Source organism: Salvelinus alpinus, chromosome 29, assembly GCF_045679555.1.
Source record: "Salvelinus alpinus chromosome 29, SLU_Salpinus.1, whole genome shotgun sequence".
Classification (NCBI taxonomy): Eukaryota; Metazoa; Chordata; class Actinopteri; order Salmoniformes; family Salmonidae; genus Salvelinus; species Salvelinus alpinus.
In genome coordinates, this window is record NC_092114.1 from 15,306,065 (window position 1) to 15,324,822 (window position 18,758).

Genomic DNA, 18,758 nt, shown 5'->3' on the forward strand with positions numbered 1-18,758 from the left:
AAATTAAGTTCATACATTTAGGATACCAATAGGACAAATGTGTATACTGATGCATTTAGGATAAAAAATAAATAAGATAGGTTTAAAGTGAGAAGAAGGGATGGGTCTGAAGCCCAAAAAGAAAGAAAAATTCACATGAGCACCACGATGCCTACTGCACCCATGCTATACCAAGGTTTTCCAACACACAGCTTTTACCTGCTAAAGTAGCTACAGTAGAAGTCGGAAGTTTACATACACCTTAGACAAGTGCATTTAAACTCAGTTTTTCACAAATCATGACATTTAATCCCAGTAAAAATTCCCTGTCTTAGGTCAGTTAGGATCACCACTTTATTTTAAGAATGTGAAATGTCCGAATAAGAGTAGAGAGAGAGTATGATTTATTTCAGCTTTTATTCAATTCATCACATTCCCAGTGGGTAAGAAGTTTACATACACTCAATTAGTATTTGGTAGCATTGCCTTTAAATTGTTTAACTTGGGTCAAACGTTTCGGGTAGCCTTCCACAAGCTTCCCACAATAAGTTGGGTGAATTTTGGCCCATTCCTCCTGACAGAGCTGGTGTAACTGAGTCAGGTTTGTAGGCCTCCTTGCTCGCACACGCCTTTTCAGTTCTGCCCACAAATTTTCTATAGGATTGAGGTCAGGGCTTTGTGACGGCCACTCCAATACCTTGACTTTGTTGTCCTTAAGCCATTTTGCTACAACTTTGGAAGTATGCTTGGGGTCATTGTCCATTTGGAAGACACATTTGCGACCAAGCTTTAACCTCCTGACTGATGTCTTGAGATTTTGCTTCAATATGTCCACATCATTTTCTCTCCTCATGATGCCATCTATTTTGAAGTGCACCAGTCCCTCCTGCAGCAAGCACCCCCACAACATGATGCTGCCACCTCCGTGCTTCACGGTTGGGATGGTGTTCTTCGGGAAGCAAGCCTCCCCCTTTTTCCTCCAAACATAACGATGATCATTATGGCCAAACAGTTATATTTTTGTTTCATCAGACCAGAGGACATTTCTACAAAAAGTACGATCTTTGTCCCCATGTGCAGTTGCAAACCGTAGTCTGGCTTTTTTGTGGCGGTTTTGGAGCAGTGGCTTCTTCCTTGCTGAGCGGCCTTTCAGGTTATGTCGATATAGGACTCGTTTTACTGTGGATATAGATACTTTTGTACCGGTTTCCTCCAGCATCTTCACAAGGTCCTGCTGTTGTTCTGGGATTGAGTTGCACTTTTCGCACCAAATTACGTCCATCTCTAGGACACAGAACGCATCTCCTTCCTGAGCAGTATGACGGCTGCGTGGTCCCATGGTGTTTATACTTGCTATTGTTTGTACAGATGAACGTGGAACCTTCAGGCGTTTGGAAATTGCTCCCAAGGATGAAGCAGACTTGTGGAGGTCTACAATTTTTTTTCTGAGGTCTTGGCTGATTTCTTTTGATTTTCCTATGATGTCAAGCAAAGAGGCACTGAGTTTGAAGGTAGGCCTTGAAATACATCCACAGGTACACTTCCAATTGACTCAAATTATGTCAATTAGCCTATCAGAAGCTTCTAAAGCCATGACGACATTTTCTGGAATTTTTCAAGCTGTTTAAAGGCACAGTCAATTTAGTGTATGTAAACTTCTGACCCACTGGAATTGTGATACAGTGAATTATAAGTGAAATAATCTGTCTGTAAACAATTGTTGGAAAAATGACTTGTGTCATGCACAAAGTAGATGTCCTAACCGACTTGCCAAAACTATAGTTTGTTAATAACCTCTTGACGCTAGGGGTCAGATTATTTTTTTTTAAATAACGTTCCCAAGGTAAACGGACTATTTCTCAGGTCCAGATCGTAGAATATGCATATAATTTACAGATTAGGATAGAAAACACTCCAAAGTTTCCAAAACTGTCAAAATATTGTCTGTGAGTATAACAAAACTGATTCTGCAGGCGAAAACCTGAGAAAATCTAACCCAGAAGTGATTTCTTTTATTTTTTATCTGTGTTTCCTGGCCCGTCTTTCTTCCATTTAAGGGGGTATCAACCAGATTCCTTTTCCAATGGCTTCCTCAGGCTGTGACCAGGCTTTAGACATAGTTTCAGGCTTTTTATTTTGAAAATTGAGTGAGATCTTTCAAAACTAGTCAGGTGTCCTCTGATTAGTTCCTGCGCGCGAGAGGGTAGCGCTCCATTTTCTTTTTCTCTCTTATTGAGTAGGTTACGGTCCGGTTGAAATATTATCGATTATGTTTGTTAAAAACAACCTGAGGATTGATTATAAAAAACATTTGACATGTTTCTACGATCATTACGGATACTTTTTGGAATTTTCGTCGAACGGAACGAGGCTTTGGTTTTCTGAACTTAACGCGCAACCCAAATGGCGTTTTTTTGTTATAAAAGTAATATTTATCGAACAAAAATAAAATTTGTTGTGTAACTGGGAGTCTCGTTAGTGCAAACATCCAAAGATTATCAAAGGTAAGCGATTCATTTTATTGCTTTTCTGACTTCTGTGACCAAGCTAAACCAAGCTAATATAAGGCTAACTGTTCTAGCATTGATTGATACACTCACAAAAGCTTAGATTGCTTTCGTTGCAAAGCATATTTTCAAAATCTGACACGATAGGTGGATTAACAACAAGCTAAGCTGTGTTTTGGTATATTTCACTTGTGATTGCATGATTATAAATATTTTTAGTAATATTTTTGAATCTGATACGTTTGGGAATTTTCTTCTGGCTTTCAGGACCGGAACGAGGCTGTAGTTTTTCTGAACATAACGCGCAACCCAAATGGCGTTTTTTTGTTATAAAAGTAATATTGTGCTATTATGTGTTTTTTTCGCGTTATTTGTAACTTATTTTGTATATAATGTTTCTGCAACTGTATTTTACGGCAAAAAAGAGCTTCTGGATATCAGGACAAACACTCACCTCGGATTAGACAAAGATTTTTTCTTCAACAAGCAAGACGCACAAGACATTCTCCAAATACCCGACAAGGCCGACATCCACGTTATTTGCAAGAAGAAGCGACGCAGGTACAGAGGACAAAGAGTCGGATGCCTGGTCAGGACCCGGAGAAGGCGAGTGGGAAAGCTGCCGTTACCATCAATACTACTCGCCAACGTGCAATCATTGGACAATAAACTAGACGAGGTACGATCACGAATATCCTACCAACTGGACATCAAAAACTGTAGTATCCTATGTTTCATGGAATCGTTGATGAATGACGACATGGATATTCAGCTAGTGGGATATACGCTGCACCGGCAAGATAGAACAGCACACTCCGGTAAGATGAGGGGGGGGGCGGTCTGTGCATATTTGTAAACAACAGCTGGTGCACGAAATCTAAGGAAGTCTCTAGATTTTGCTTGCCTGAAGTAGAGTATATTGTGATAAATTGCAGGCCACACTACTTGCCTAGAGAGTAAACAGCTACACTTTTCGTGGCTGTTTATTTACAACCACAGACAGATGCTGGCACTAAGACTGCACTCAGTAAGCTGTATAATGAAATAAGCAAACAGGAAACCACTCACCCAGGTGGCGCTCCTAGTTGCTGTAGACTTTAATGCAGGGAAACTTAAATCAGTTCTACCAAATTTCCATCAACATGTTAAATGTGAGAGGGAAAAATATTCTAGATCACCTGTACTCCACACACAGAGACGCGTACAAAGCTCTCCCTTGCCCTCCATTTGGTAAATCCGACCACAACTCTATCCTCCTGGTTCCTGCTTACAAACAAATATTAAAGCAGGAAGCACTAGTGACTCGGTCTATAAAAAAAGTGGTCAGATGAAGCAGATGCTAAACTATAGGACTGTTTTGCTATTACAGACTGGAACATGTTCCGGGATTCTTCAGATGGCATTGAGGAGTACACCACATCAGTCACTGACTTTATCAATAAGTGCATCGAGGACGTCGTCCCCACAGTGACTGTACGTACATAACCCAACCAGAAGCCATGGATTACAGGCAACATTCGCACTGAGCTAAAGGGTAGAGCTGCCGCTTTCAAGGTGCGGGACTCTAACCTGGAAGCTTACAAGAAATCCTGCTATGCCCTGCGACGAACCATCAAACAGGCAAAGCGTCAATACAGGGCTAAGATTGAATCATACTACATCTGCTCCGACGTTCGTCTTATGTGGCAGGGCTTGCAAACTATTACAGACTACAAAGGGAAGCACAGCCGCGAGCTGCTCAGTGACACGAGCCTACCAGACAAGCTAAATCACTTCTATGCTCGCTTCGAGGCAAGCAACACTGAGGCATCAGCTGTTCCGGACGACTGTGTGATCACGCTCTCTGTAGTAGACGTGAGTAAGACCTTTAAACAGGCTAACATACACAAGGTTGCGAGGGCCAGACAGATTATTGGAAGCGTGCTCCGGGCATGTGCTGACCAACTGGCAGGTGTCTTCACTGACATTTTCAACATGTTCCTGGTTGACTCTGTAATACCAACGTGTTTCAAGCAGACCACCATAGTCCCTGTGCCCAAGAACACAAAGGCAACCTCCGTAAATTACTTCAGACCCGTAGCACTCACGTCCATAGCCATGAAGTGCTTTGAAAGGTTGGTAATGGCTCACATCAACACCATTATCCCAGAAACCCTAGACCCACTCCAATTTGCATACCGCCCAAACAGATCCACAGATGATGCAATCTCTATTGCACTCCACACTGCCCTTTCCCACCTGGACAAAAGGAACACTTATGTGAGAATGCTATTCATTGACTAGGAGCCCAGTGTTCAACACCATAGTGTCCTCAAAGCTCATCACTAAGCTAAGGATCCTGGCACTAAACACCTCCCTCTGCCACTGGATCCTGGACTTCCTGACGGGCCATCCCCAGGTGGTGAGGGTAGGTAGCAACACATCTGCCACGCTGATCTTCAAAACTGGAGCTCCCCAGGGGTGCGTGCCCAGTCCCCTCCTGTACTCCCTGTTCACCCACGACTGCATGGCCAGGCACAACTCCAACACCATCATTAAGTTTGCAGACGACACAACAGTGGTAGGTCTGATCACCGACAACAACAAGACAGCCTATAGGGAGACCTGGCTGGGTGGTGCCAGAATAACAACCTATCCCTCAACGTAACCAAGACTAAGGAGATGATTGTGGACTACACCAAAAGGAGGATCGAGCACACCCCCATTCTCATCGACGGGGCTGTAGTGGAGCAGGCTGAGAGCTTCAAGTTCCTTGGTGTCCATATCAACAACAAACTAGAATGGTCCAAACACACCAAGACAGTCTTGAAGAGGGCACATCAAAGCCTATTCCCCCTCAGGAAACTAAAAAGATTTGGCATGGGTCCTCAGATCCTTAAAAGGTTCTACAGCTGCAACATCGAGAGCATATTGACTGGTTGCATCACTGCCTGGTATGGCAATTGCTCGGCCTCTGACCGCAAGGCACTACAGAGGGTAGTGCGTACGGCCCAGTACATCACTGGGGCTAAGCTGCCTGCCATCCAGGACCTCTACAACAGGCGGTACCGGAGTGCCAAGTCTAGGACAAAAAGCCACCCCAGTCATAGACTGTTCTCTCTACTCCCGCATGGCAAGCGGTACCGGAGATGCCAAGTCTAGGACAAAAAGGCCTCTCAACAGTTTTTACCCCCAAGCCATAAGACTCCTGAACAGGTAATCAAATGGCTACCCGGACTATTTGCATTGTGTGCCCCCTTCCAACCCCTCTTTTACGCTGCTGCTACTCTCTGTTTATCATATATGCAGTCACTTTAACTATACATTCATGTACATACTACCTCAAATGGCCTGACCAACCAGTGCTCCCGCACATTGGCTACTGCTACTCTCTGTTCATCATATATGCATAGTCACTTTAACCATATCTACATGTACATACTACCTCAATCAGCCTGACTAACCGGTGTCTGTATGTAGCCTCGCTACTGTTATTTTTCACTGTCTTTCTACTGTTGTTTTATTTCTTTACCTACCTATTGTTCACCTAATACCTTTTTTGCACTATTGGTAAGTAAGCATTTCACTATAAGGTATTTGGCGCACGTGAAAAATAAACTTTGATTTGATACAATTCAATTATAAAAAAAGACAATACAAGTAAAAGTTGTATCTAATAATATGTTTATGCTGGTTGCCAGGTCTCTCTCCTTTCAGAGACATCAGTATCAAGCCTGTTTGTCGGTCTTGACTTCATCATCTTGCAAGTCTCCATTTCCTGGCTCCATACATGTTTCTGTGAACACATACACACATAGTCACTGTTCTATTACCAATGGCAGTTAGGGTAGGTAATATCTAACACACAAAAAGGTACTATGTTGAAGTTTGAAAAGGTCAGACTAAACCTACCTAATTATTTTCTCCCCGTCGACGACCGTTGGTGAGCAGGTAAAAGGTGAGTCTAGAAGGTTCATTGCCGATGCATACAGTGCATTTTGCAAAGTATTCAGACCCCTTGACTTTTTTCACATTTTGTTAAGATACAGCCTTATTCTAAAATTGATTCAATTGTTTTTTCCCCCTCATTAATCTACGCACAATACCCCATATTGACAAAGCAAAAACAGATTTAGACATTTTTTGCAAATGTATTACAGAGTAATACATAAGTATTCATGCCCTTTACTCAGTACTTTGTTGAAGCACATTTGGCAGCGATTACAGCCTCAAGTCTTCTTGGGAATGATGTTAGAAGCTTGGCACACCTGTATTTGGGGAGTTTCTCCCATTCTTCTCTGCAGATCCTGTCAAGCTCTGTTAGGTTGGATAGGGAGCATTGCTGCACAGCTATTTTCAGGTCTCTCCAGAGATGTTTGATCGGGTTCAAGTCCGGGCTCTGGCTGGGCCACTCAAGGACATTCAGAGACTTGTCCCGAAGCCACTCATGCATTGTCTTGGCTGTGTGCTTAGGGGTCGATGTCCTGTTGGAAGGTGAACCTTAGCCCCAGTCTGAAGACATGAGTCCTCAGGAACAGGTTTTCATCAAGGATCTCTCTGTACTTTGCTACGTTCATCTTTCCCTCGATCCTGACTAGTCTCCCAGTCACTGCCGCTGAAAAACTTCCCCACAGCATGACGCTGCCACCACCATGCTTCACCGTAGGGATGGTTCCAGGATTCCTCTAGACGTGACGCTTGGCATTCAAGCCAAAGATTTCAACCTTGGTTTCATCAGACCAGAGAATCTTGTTTCTCATGGTCAGAGTCCTTTAGGTGCATTTTGGCAAACTCCAAGCCGGCTGTCATGTGCCTTTTACTGAGGAGTGGCTTTCGTCTGGACACTCTACCATAAAGGTCTGATTGGTGGAGTGCTTCTGGAAGTTTCTCCCATCTCCACGCAGGAACTCTGGAGCTCTGTCAGAGTGACCATCAGGTTCTTGGTCACCTCCCTGACCAAGGCCCTTCTCCCCTGATTGGTCAGTTTGGCCAGGCGGCCAGCTCTAGAAAGGTTCCAAACGTCTTCCATTTAAGAATGATGGAGGCCACTGTGCACTTGGTGACCGTCAATGCTGCAGACCTTTTTTGGTACCCTTCCCCAGATCTGTGCCTCGACACAATCCTGTCTCAGAGCTCTACGGACAATTCCTTCAACCTCATGGCTTGGTTTTTGCTCTGACATGCACTGTCAACTGTGGGACCTTATATAGACACGTGTGCTCTTCCAAATCATGTCCAATCAATTGAATTTACCACAGGTGGACTCCAATCAAGTTGTAGAAACATCTCAAGGATGATCAATGGAAACAGGATGCACCTGAGCTCAATTTCGAGTCTCATAGCAAAGGGTCTGAATACTTATGTAAAGAAGGTATTTCTGTTTTCTAAGTTTTAAAAAATGTGCAAACATTTAAAAAAAAATAAAACTTTGTCATGGGGTTATGGGGGGGTCATGTCATGTTATGGGGTATTGTGGGTAGATAGATGAGGATGTTTTTTTATTTAATCCATTTTAGAATAAGGCTGTTACGTAACAAAATGTGGGGAAAAAGGAAAGGGGTCTGAATACTTTCCAAATGCACTGTAAGAAAAAAGAAAGCACACGGGGTGAGACAAACGGGAGACGTCGGTCAGCAGGAATAAACAGCATCCATGGTACCATGAAACTGTAGACAGGCTTTGCTGGACACTGTTTCTGTAACTCCTGCGGCCATTTCTTAAAGTCATTCACCCACTACATAATGTCAGTGTCCAAAGGTTCCTCATCTGTCTTCCTCTTTCCGGTCATTGAAGCCGGGTCGGGGGAGATGGGGTAGAGGTTGATTGGCGGTGGGTTGACTGTTGGGGAAAAGGGCCTGGGCGTTGAGGAAAGGGGCTGGAGAGGTGATGAACATGGCCGGGAAATTATGAATCAAGAGACAATGAACCACCTGTAGATGGGCCCTCTGTGCTCAGATCCATCTATGGACTGTCCATAACCCCCCCCCCCCCCTCCAACACCTAAAGGCAGATGGTGAATACATCAAAATACATCTGAATACATCAGAATACATTAGAATAAATCTGAATACATCAGAATACATTAGAATAAATCTGAATACACCAGAATACATTAGAATAAATCAGAATACATTAGAATACATCAGAATACATCGCAAGCAATCTTAAAACTTCTCCATGGGCTCCTCTGAGTTAAAATGTTTACCCAAAATAACTGATTTCATAAACATCTCAATCTAATTAACACACACAAAACACTGTCTGTTTTCAGATGTTTGAACTAGCCCTGCTATGTTTTCAGATGTGTGTACTAGCCCTGCTATGTTTTCAGATGTTTGAACTAGCCCTGCTATGTTTTCAGATGTTTGAACTAGCCCTGCTATGTTTTCAGATGTTTGAACTAGCCCTGCTATGTTTTCAGATGTGTGTACTAGCCCTGCTATGTTTTCAGATGTTTGAACTAGCCCTGCTATGTTTTCAGATGTTTGTACTAGCCCTGCTATGTTTTCAGATGTGTGTACTAGCCCTGCTATGTTTTCAGATGTGTGTACTAGCCCTGCTATGTTTTCAGATGTTTGTACTAGCCCTGCTATGTTTTCAGATGTTTGAACTAGCCCTGCTATGTTTTCAGATGTGTGTACTAGCCCTGCTATGTTTTCAGATGTTTGTACTAGCCCTGCTATGTTTTCAGATGTGTGTACTAGCCCTGCTATGTTTTCAGATGTGTGTACTAGCCCTGCTATGTTTTCAGATGTTTGTACTAGCCCTGCTATGTTTTCAGATGTTTGAACTAGCCCTGCTATGTTTTCAGATGTGTGTACTAGCCCTGCTATGTTTTCAGATGTTTGTACTAGCCCTGCTATGTTTTCAGATGTGTGTACTAGCCCTGCTATGTTTTCAGATGTTTGTACTAGCCCTGCTATGTTTTCAGATGTTTGAACTAGCCCTGCTATGTTTTCAGATGTGTGTACTAGCCCTGCTATGTTTTCAGATGTTTGAACTAGCCCTGCTATGTTTTCAGATGTTTGAACTAGCCCTGCTATGTTTTCAGATGTTTGAACTAGCCCTGCTATGTTTTCAGATGTTTGTACTAGCCCTGCTATGTTTTCAGATGTTTGTACTAGCCCTGCTATGTTTTCAGATGTTTGAACTAGCCCTGCTATGTTTTCAGATGTTTGAACTAGCCCTGCTATGTTTTCAGATGTTTGAACTAGCCCTGCTATGTTTTCAGATGTTTGAACTAGCCCTGCTATGTTTTCAGATGTTTGAACTAGCCTTGCTATGTTTTCAGATGTTTGTACTAGCCCTGCTATGTTTTCAGATGTTTGTATTAGCCCTGCTATGTTTTCAGATTTTTGTACTAGCCCTGCTATGTTTTCAGATGTTTGTACTAGCCCTGCTATGTTTTCAGATGTTTGTACTAGCCCTGCTATGTTTTCAGATTTTTGTACTAGCCCTGCTATGTTTTCAGATGTTTGTACTAGCCCTGCTATGTTTTCAGATGTTTGTATTAGCCCTGCTATGTTTTCAGATGTTTGTACTAGCCCTGCTATGTTTTCAGATGTTTGAACTAGCCCTGCTATGTTTTCAGATGTTTTAACTAGCCCTGCTATGTTTTCAGATGTTTGAACTAGCCCTGCTATGTTTTCAGATGTTTGAACTAGCCCTGCTATGTTTTCAGATGTTTGTACTAGCCCTGCTATGTTTTCAGATGTTTGAACTAGCCCTGCTATGTTTTCAGATGTTTTAACTAGCCCTGCTATGATTTCAGATGTTTGAACTAGCCCTGCTATGTTTTCAGATGTTTTAACTAGCCCTGCTATGATTTCAGATGTTTGAACTAGCCCTGCTATGATTTCAGATGTTTGAACTAGCCCTGCTATGTTTTCAGATGTTTGAACTAGCCCTGCTATGTTTTCAGATGTTTGAACTAGCCCTGCTATGTTTTCAGATGTTTGTACTAGCCCTGCTATGTTTTCAGATGTTTGAACTAGCCCTGCTATGTTTTCAGATGTTTTAACTAGCCCTGCTATGTTTTCAGATGTTTGAACTAGCCCTGCTATGTTTTCAGATGTGTGTACTAGCCCTGCTATGTTTTCAGATGTTTGAACTAGCCCTGCTATGTTTTCAGATGTTTGTACTAGCCCTGCTATGTTTTCAGATGTGTGTACTAGCCCTGCTATGTTTTCAGATGTTTGAACTAGCCCTGCTATGTTTTCAGATGTTTTAACTAGCCCTGCTATGTTTTCAGATGTTTGTACTAGCCCTGCTATGTTTTCAGATGTGTGTACTAGCCCTGCTATGTTTTCAGATGTTTGAACTAGCCCTGCTATGTTTTCAGATGTTTTAACTAGCCCTGCTATGTTTTCAGATGTTTGAACTAGCCCTGCTATGTTTTCAGATGTTTGAACTAGCCCTGCTATGTTTTCAGATGTTTGTACTAGCCCTGCTATGTTTTCAGATGTTTGAACTAGCCCTGCTATGTTTTCAGATGTTTGAACTAGCCCTGCTATGTTTTCAGATGTTTGAACTAGCCCTGCTATGTTTTCAGATGTTTGAACTAGCCCTGCTATGTTTTCAGATGTTTGTACTAGCCCTGCTATGTTTTCAGATGTTTGTACGAGCCCTGCTATGTTTTCAGATGTTTGTACTAGCCCTGCTATGTTTTCAGATGTTTGAACTAGCCCTGCTATGTTTTCAGATGTTTGAACTAGCCCTGCTATGTTTTCAGATGTGTGTACTAGCCCTGCTATGTTTTCAGATGTTTGTACTAGCCCTGCTATGTTTTCAGATGTTTGTACTAGCCCTGCTATGTTTTCAGATGTTTGAACTAGCCCTGCTATGTTTTCAGATGTTTGAACTAGCCCTGCTATGTTTTCAGATGTTTGAACTAGCCCTGCTATGTTTTCAGATGTGTGTACTAGCCCTGCTATGTTTTCAGATGTTTGTACTAGCCCTGCTATGTTTTCAGATGTTTGAACTAGCCCTGCTATGTTTTCAGATGTTTGTACTAGCCCTGCTATGTTTTCAGATGTTTGAACTAGCCCTGCTATGTTTTCAGATGTTTGTACTAGCCCTGCTATGTTTTCAGATGTTTGAACTAGCCCTGCTATGTTTTCAGATGTTTGAACTAGCCCTGCTATGTTTTCAGATGTTTGAACTAGCCCTGCTATGTTTTCAGATGTTTGAACTAGCCCTGCTATGTTTTCAGATGTTTGAACTAGCCCTGCTATGTTTTCAGATGTTTGTACTAGCCCTGCTATGTTTTCAGATGTTTGAACTAGCCCTGCTATGTTTTCAGATGTTTGAACTAGCCCTGCTATGTTTTCAGATGTTTGAACTAGCCCTGCTATGTTTTCAGATGTTTGAACTAGCCCTGCTATGTTTTCAGATGTTTGAACTAGCCCTGCTATGTTTTCAGATGTTTGAACTAGCCCTGCTATGTTTTCAGATGTTTGTACTAGCCCTGCTATGTTTTCAGATGTTTGAACTAGCCCTGCTATGTTTTCAGATGTTTGAACTAGCCCTGCTATGTTTTCAGATGTTTGAACTAGCCCTGCTATGTTTTCAGATGTTTGAACTAGCCCTGCTATGTTTTCAGATGTTTGAACTAGCCCTGCTATGTTTTCAGATGTTTGAACTAGCCCTGCTATGTTTTCAGATGTTTGTACTAGCCCTGCTATGTTTTCAGATGTTTGAACTAGCCCTGCTATGTTTTCAGATGTTTGAACTAGCCCTGCTATGTTTTCAGATGTTTGAACTAGCCCTGCTATGTTTTCAGATGTTTGTACTAGCCCTGCTATGTTTTCAGATGTTTGTACTAGCCCTGCTATGTTTTCAGATGTTTGAACTAGCCCTGCTATGTTTTCAGATGTTTGTACTAGCCCTGCTATGTTTTCAGATGTTTGTACTAGCCCTGCTATGTTTTCAGATGTTTGTACTAGCCCTGCTATGTTTTCAGATGTTTGAACTAGCCCTGCTATGTTTTCAGATGTTTGAACTAGCCCTGCTATGTTTTCAGATGTGTGTACTAGCCCTGCTATGTTTTCAGATGTTTGAACTAGCCCTGCTATGTTTTCAGATGTTTGTACTAGCCCTGCTATGTTTTCAGATGTTTGAACTAGCCCTGCTATGTTTTCAGATGTTTGTACTAGCCCTGCTATGTTTTCAGATGTTTGAACTAGCCCTGCTATGTTTTCAGATGTTTGAACTAGCCCTGCTATGTTTTCAGATGTGTGTACTAGCCCTGCTATGTTTTCAGATGTTTGAACTAGCCCTGCTATGTTTTCAGATGTTTGAACTAGCCCTGCTATGTTTTCAGATGTTTGTACTAGCCCTGCTATGATTTCAGATGTTTGAACTAGCCCTGCTATGTTTTCAGATGTTTGAACTAGCCCTGCTATGTTTTCAGATGTTTGTACTAGCCCTGCTATGATTTCAGATGTTTGAACTAGCCCTGCTATGTTTTCAGATGTTTGAACTAGCCCTGCTATGTTTTCAGATGTTTGAACTAGCCCTGCTATGTTTTCAGATGTTTGAACTAGCCTTGCTATGTTTTCAGATGTTTGTACTAGCCCTGCTATGTTTTCAGATGTTTTGAACTAGCCCTGCTATGTTTTCAGATGTTTGAACTAGCCCTGCTATGTTTTCAGATGTTTGAACTAGCCCTGCTATGTTTTCAGATGTTTGAACTAGCCCTGCTATGTTTTCAGATGTTTGAACTAGCCCTGCTATGTTTTCAGATGTTTGTACTAGCCCTGCTATGTTTTCAGATGTTTGAACTAGCCCTGCTATGTTTTCAGATGTTTGAACTAGCCCTGCTATGTTTTCAGATGTTTGAACTAGCCCTGCTATGTTTTCAGATGTTTGAACTAGCCCTGCTATGTTTTCAGATGTTTGAACTAGCCCTGCTATGTTTTCAGATGTTTGAACTAGCCCTGCTATGTTTTCAGATGTTTGTACTAGCCCTGCTATGTTTTCAGATGTTTGAACTAGCCCTGCTATGTTTTCAGATGTTTGAACTAGCCCTGCTATGTTTTCAGATGTTTGAACTAGCCCTGCTATGTTTTCAGATGTTTGAACTAGCCCTGCTATGTTTTCAGATGTTTGAACTAGCCCTGCTATGTTTTCAGATGTTTGAACTAGCCCTGCTATGTTTTCAGATGTTTGAACTAGCCCTGCTATGTTTTCAGATGTTTGAACTAGCCCTGCTATGTTTTCAGATGTTTGTACTAGCCCTGCTATGTTTTCAGATGTTTGAACTAGCCCTGCTATGTTTTCAGATGTTTGAACTAGCCCTGCTATGTTTTCAGATGTTTGAACTAGCCCTGCTATGTTTTCAGATGTTTGTACTAGCCCTGCTATGTTTTCAGATGTTTGTACTAGCCCTGCTATGTTTTCAGATGTTTGAACTAGCCCTGCTATGTTTTCAGATGTTTGTACTAGCCCTGCTATGTTTTCAGATGTTTGTACTAGCCCTGCTATGTTTTCAGATGTTTGTACTAGCCCTGCTATGTTTTCAGATGTTTGAACTAGCCCTGCTATGTTTTCAGATGTTTGAACTAGCCCTGCTATGTTTTCAGATGTGTGTACTAGCCCTGCTATGTTTTCAGATGTTTGAACTAGCCCTGCTATGTTTTCAGATGTTTGTACTAGCCCTGCTATGTTTTCAGATGTTTGAACTAGCCCTGCTATGTTTTCAGATGTTTGTACTAGCCCTGCTATGTTTTCAGATGTTTGAACTAGCCCTGCTATGTTTTCAGATGTTTGAACTAGCCCTGCTATGTTTTCAGATGTGTGTACTAGCCCTGCTATGTTTTCAGATGTTTGAACTAGCCCTGCTATGTTTTCAGATGTTTGAACTAGCCCTGCTATGTTTTCAGATGTTTGTACTAGCCCTGCTATGATTTCAGATGTTTGAACTAGCCCTGCTATGTTTTCAGATGTTTGAACTAGCCCTGCTATGTTTTCAGATGTTTGTACTAGCCCTGCTATGATTTCAGATGTTTGAACTAGCCCTGCTATGTTTTCAGATGTTTGAACTAGCCCTGCTATGTTTTCAGATGTTTGAACTAGCCTTGCTATGTTTTCAGATGTTTGTACTAGCCCTGCTATGTTTTCAGATGTTTTGAACTAGCCCTGCTATGTTTTCAGATGTTTGAACTAGCCCTGCTATGTTTTCAGATGTTTGTACTAGCCCTGCTATGTTTTCAGATTTTTGTACTAGCCCTGCTATGTTTTCAGATGTTTGAACTAGCCCTGCTATGTTTTCTGATGTTTGTACTAGCCCTGCTATGATTTCAGATGTTTGAACTAGCCCTGCTATGTTTTCAGATGTTTGTACGAGCCCTGCTATGTTTTCAGATGTTTGTACTAGCCCTGCTATGATTTCAGATGTTTGAACTAGCCCTGCTATGTTTTCAGATGTTTGTACTAGCCCTGCTATGTTTTCAGATGTTTGAACTAGCCCTGCTATGTTTTCAGATGTTTGAACTAGCCCTGCTATGTTTTCTGATGTTTGTACTAGCCCTGCTATGATTTCAGATGTTTGAACTAGCCCTGCTATGTTTTCAGATGTTTGAACTAGCCCTGCTATGTTTTCTGATGTTTGTACTAGCCCTGCTATGATTTCAGATGTTTGAACTAGCCCTGCTATGATTTCAGATGTTTGAACTAGCCCTGCTATGTTTTCAGATGTTTGAACTAGCCCTGCTATGTTTTCAGATGTTTGTACTAGCCCTGCTAATCACTATAACACAGGCACTGAATATTTCCCACTCACAACTTCTCCCATCCAGAAAACAGCTGATTTCACATGTTCTAACTAGGTCTGCTAAACATGAGATCACAAACACACACACACATTGACTGTACAAAAGGACTCTGCTGCATGACGAGTACATACCGGATCTGGCATATTGGTGTCTGCCTGACCATGTTTCACGTGACCACCAAGCCAATCCAGTTGTCTGACAATCGGTGGGACACACACCAGAGGCAGCCCCACTCTTCGTCTCCTTCACCCTTTTCAGATAGCGAACATACCGGTCCCGAATCTTTCTACGTGTTTCTTTGAAATCAGTATTGATGTTAAAATTTTGTGATACAGTATCTCGCTCCAGCTGTGGTCTTTTGCTTGCTTGTCTGAATACAACAGCACCGAAGGGTTTTAAAAGGTTCTCGTATTGTCTCACCAGCTCGCACAGATGCTCTTCCAAATCGGACATAGACATTATTGTTCTTAGCAAATCTCGAAATAAAAAGCACAAAAATGGAAGCTTGCAAGTAGTACAAGCAAAGTAGCAGAACATCCATCCCTTCTGTGTTTACACCAGAAGGGATATCGGAGAAGATGTGATGTAGACACAGGGGCGGAACTTCACTCAACGCTGCCCCTCAGTATTCGCAAAGGATGACACGTCAGGTTTCAATTTCCAGGTAGGAAAAAACTGTGTCGAATGACTGAGCGTATTACAAGGAGCCGCTCCTTTTGTGACAAAAAAACGACATTGCAACACTGCGCTACGCTCAATCGGCCTTGTTTGAGTATTGTCTGTAGACACCTAAAATGTATGCTTTATCCGAAAATGTGTTCGGAGGCTTCCTATGGAGGGTGTGACGTAATTGTGGAGCCTCCGGAGGCATGCAGAGACCAAAATGAGCTCCGGTACGCATCGCCTTGTGCCTCCTATTGATATTAACATGCTGGCTGTGCTCTGTTTGCATCACTTTAATGGGGGATTTTTATTAGGAAGCCGAACCATAAATTCCAAATCAAATCAAGTTTATTTTATATAGCCCTTCGTACATCAGCTAATATCTCGAAGTGCTGTACAGAAACCCAGCCTAAAACCCCAAACAGCAAGCCAATGCAGGTGTAGAAGCACGGTGGCTAGGAAAAACTCCCTAGAAAGGCCAAAACCTAGGAAGAAACCTAGAGAGGAACCAGGCTATGAGGGGTGGCCAGTCCTCTTCTGGCTGTGCCGGGTGGAGATTATAACAGAACATGGCCAAGATGTTCAAATGTTCATAAATGACCAGCATGGTCAAATAATAATCAGGAGTAAATGTCAGTTGGCTTTTCATAGCCGATCATTAAGAGTATCTCTACCGCTCCTGCGGTCTCTAGAGAGTTGAAAACAGCAGGTCTGGGACAGGTTGCACGTCCGGTGGACAGGTCAGGGTTCCATAGCCGCAGGCAGAACAGTTGAAACTGGACCAGCAGCAAGGCCATAGCTATTTACCTAATTCCACTGTTGTGGTTAATCATTATTGTGGATTCACACATAGGTGAGCCCAGCTACAGGGATAGGCGTCCAGCTAGCGGGACAACTTCCGATGAAACTGGAGGGCATGCAATTCAAATAAATAATCATACAAATTATGGATATTAAACATTTAGGTACATACAAGTGTCTTATATCGCTTGAAAGCTTAAATTCTTGTTAATCTAACTGCACTGTCCGATTTACAGTAGCTATTACAGCGAAAACATGCCATGCGATTGTTTGAAGATGGCGCCCCACATAAAAAATATTTTTCCACCGGCACAGGATTCATAAATTCACAAATAGCGATTACTTTTTGAAAATCTTCCTCTGATTTGTCATCCAAAGGGTCCCAGCTATAACATGTAGTGTCGTTTTGTTAGATAAAATCCTTCTTTATATCCCAAAAAGTCTGTTTAGTTGGCGCCATCAATTTGAGTAATCCACTTGTTCAACATGCAGAGAAAGGAATCCGAAAATCTACACCTAAACTTTGTTTCGACAAGTCAAAATACGTTTCTATTTATTCCTCAGATACCCTAAAATGTAATCAAACTATAATATTTCTTACGGAAAGAAGTATGTTCAATAGGAAACCGATTTTAGCAGGTGCATCTTGTCTTCATGGCGCACGCAAACACAAATTTCCAAGACTCTGTCCCTGTACTAAAACTGTTAGCATGCTAGCTAATCCAAACAACACATATTGCATGGAAAGTCTGAAGAATATGCTTTGGTAACTAGCTAGCTAGCCTAGTTGGTAGGCATAACAAAAACGCCAGTTAACGTTTGCTAGCTAGCTAACTACGTTTGCGTACTAGCTACAGTTACCCAGAGCCATATGGCTCCAACACTGGGCTAGGTAGCTGGCAAATGCTAGCTAGATAGCTATCTACCTATGCTAAATTCATGTATCCCCCCTAAATAGCTAAACAAATTGCATGGAAAACATACTTTCTCTTTCCTGTCTTGATGTTTTGTCTCGTCTACGAACACATCGTTTTTTTTATACAGAAAACTGAAACAGAAGGCATTTGAACCCAGTCTGGCACAAACAGAAGATTATTGTGGGAGACAAGCCTATACACAATCTATATACACACACGTGCCATTTGACACATAGTTAAAATATAAAAAATATTTTGTGTCTAAGTTGCTCTTTTTCTTTCATTCGAGGCTTCATCTAAGGATTCCGCAAACGGAAAATACACAATGGACAAAAAAACATTTCAGTTTATCCTCATAGCTAAGCCACAAAATGCCAAGGTATATCTGGTGTGCTTTCTGGAATAAGAGCAAGCGTATATATCGTCGGTAAAAAGGGCAATAGAGGATGAAATGAGTTTCATTCTCTATTTCTTCAAGGTGTTGGATTTAACTTGGTTAAGCTTTTCTAGTGTCCGTGAGTTATTTACTCAAAATTAGAACCTAACGAAAGGTTAACCTCGTTACATATACCTTCCTCTTCCATTTCACCACGATACCGACCTGTTTCAATACCTAGTTACATATAGCTTCCTCTTCCATTTCACCACGATACCCACCTGTTTCAATACCTAGTTACATATACCTTCCTCTTCCATTTCACCACGATACCGACCTGTTTCAATACCTAGTTACATATACCTTCCTCTTCCATTTCACCACGATACCCACCTGTTTCAATACCTAGTTACATATACCTTCCTCTTCCATTTCACCACGATACCGACCTGTTTCAATACCTAGTTACATATACCTTCCTCTTCCATTTCACCACGATACTCACCTGTTTCAATACCTAGTTACATATACCTTCCTCTTCCATTTTACCACGATACCGACCTGTTTCAATACCTAGTTACATATACCTTCCTCTTCCATTTCACCACGATACCCACCTGTTTCAATACCTAGTTACATATACCTTCCTCTTCCATTTCACCACGATACCCACCTGTTTCAATACCTAGTTACATATACCTTCCTCTTCCATTTCACCACGATACCGACCTGTTTCAATACCTAGTTACATATACCTTCCTCT

General features: G+C 41.8%; 1 protein-coding gene and 1 long non-coding RNA gene across 2 annotated transcripts in view; both read right to left on the reverse strand.

The window, feature by feature from the left end:
• Positions 1 to 18,758, reverse strand: part of LOC139559107 (gamma-aminobutyric acid type B receptor subunit 1-like) — a 239,464-nt gene that overhangs the window by 198,973 nt on the left and 21,733 nt on the right. The window lies entirely within an intron of this gene.
• Positions 6,133 to 8,460, reverse strand: LOC139558868 (uncharacterized). Its single transcript, XR_011671661.1, has 2 exons — positions 6,378 to 8,460; positions 6,133 to 6,261 (listed from the first exon to the last, which is right to left on the reverse strand). It is a non-coding gene; the product is annotated as an uncharacterized lncRNA (long non-coding RNA).